We start from the raw sequence: 487 nt of genomic DNA on the forward strand, positions 1-487 counted from the left end.
CTCTCTCTTCCCCCACTCTGTTTCTCTTTCTCTTTCTCCTCTCTATTTCTCTTCCCCCACTGTGTTTCTCTCTCTTTCTCTTCTCTATCTCTCTCTCCCCACTCTGTCTCTCTCTCTTCCCCTGTTTCTCTATACCACCCTACTTCTCTCTCTCTGGTGTATATGGCCATCATCCACTACAGGGCTGCACACACACACACACACACACACACACACACAAATGAATGGGCTTAGCTGGACACTCACTGGACACTCACTGCAAAAGCCCTTGATCATAAAGTGACACCTCATTACTACAGGGTGGTGTAATGTGTGTACGTTTGTGTAAGAGAGAGAGAGAAAGTCTCTCATTAGCTGTATTCCCCCCTCTCTCTTTCTCTCTGTCTTTCCCTCTTTCTTTCTCTGTCTTTCTTACCAGCCATGTTAAGCTGCCTGAGGCAAAGCAGCTCTCTGAGGCAGAAATGTACAACTGTGAGACGAAGAGAGA

The sequence above is a fragment of the Brachyhypopomus gauderio genome, chromosome 5, assembly GCF_052324685.1.
Source record: "Brachyhypopomus gauderio isolate BG-103 chromosome 5, BGAUD_0.2, whole genome shotgun sequence".
NCBI classification, from domain to species: Eukaryota; Metazoa; Chordata; class Actinopteri; order Gymnotiformes; family Hypopomidae; genus Brachyhypopomus; species Brachyhypopomus gauderio.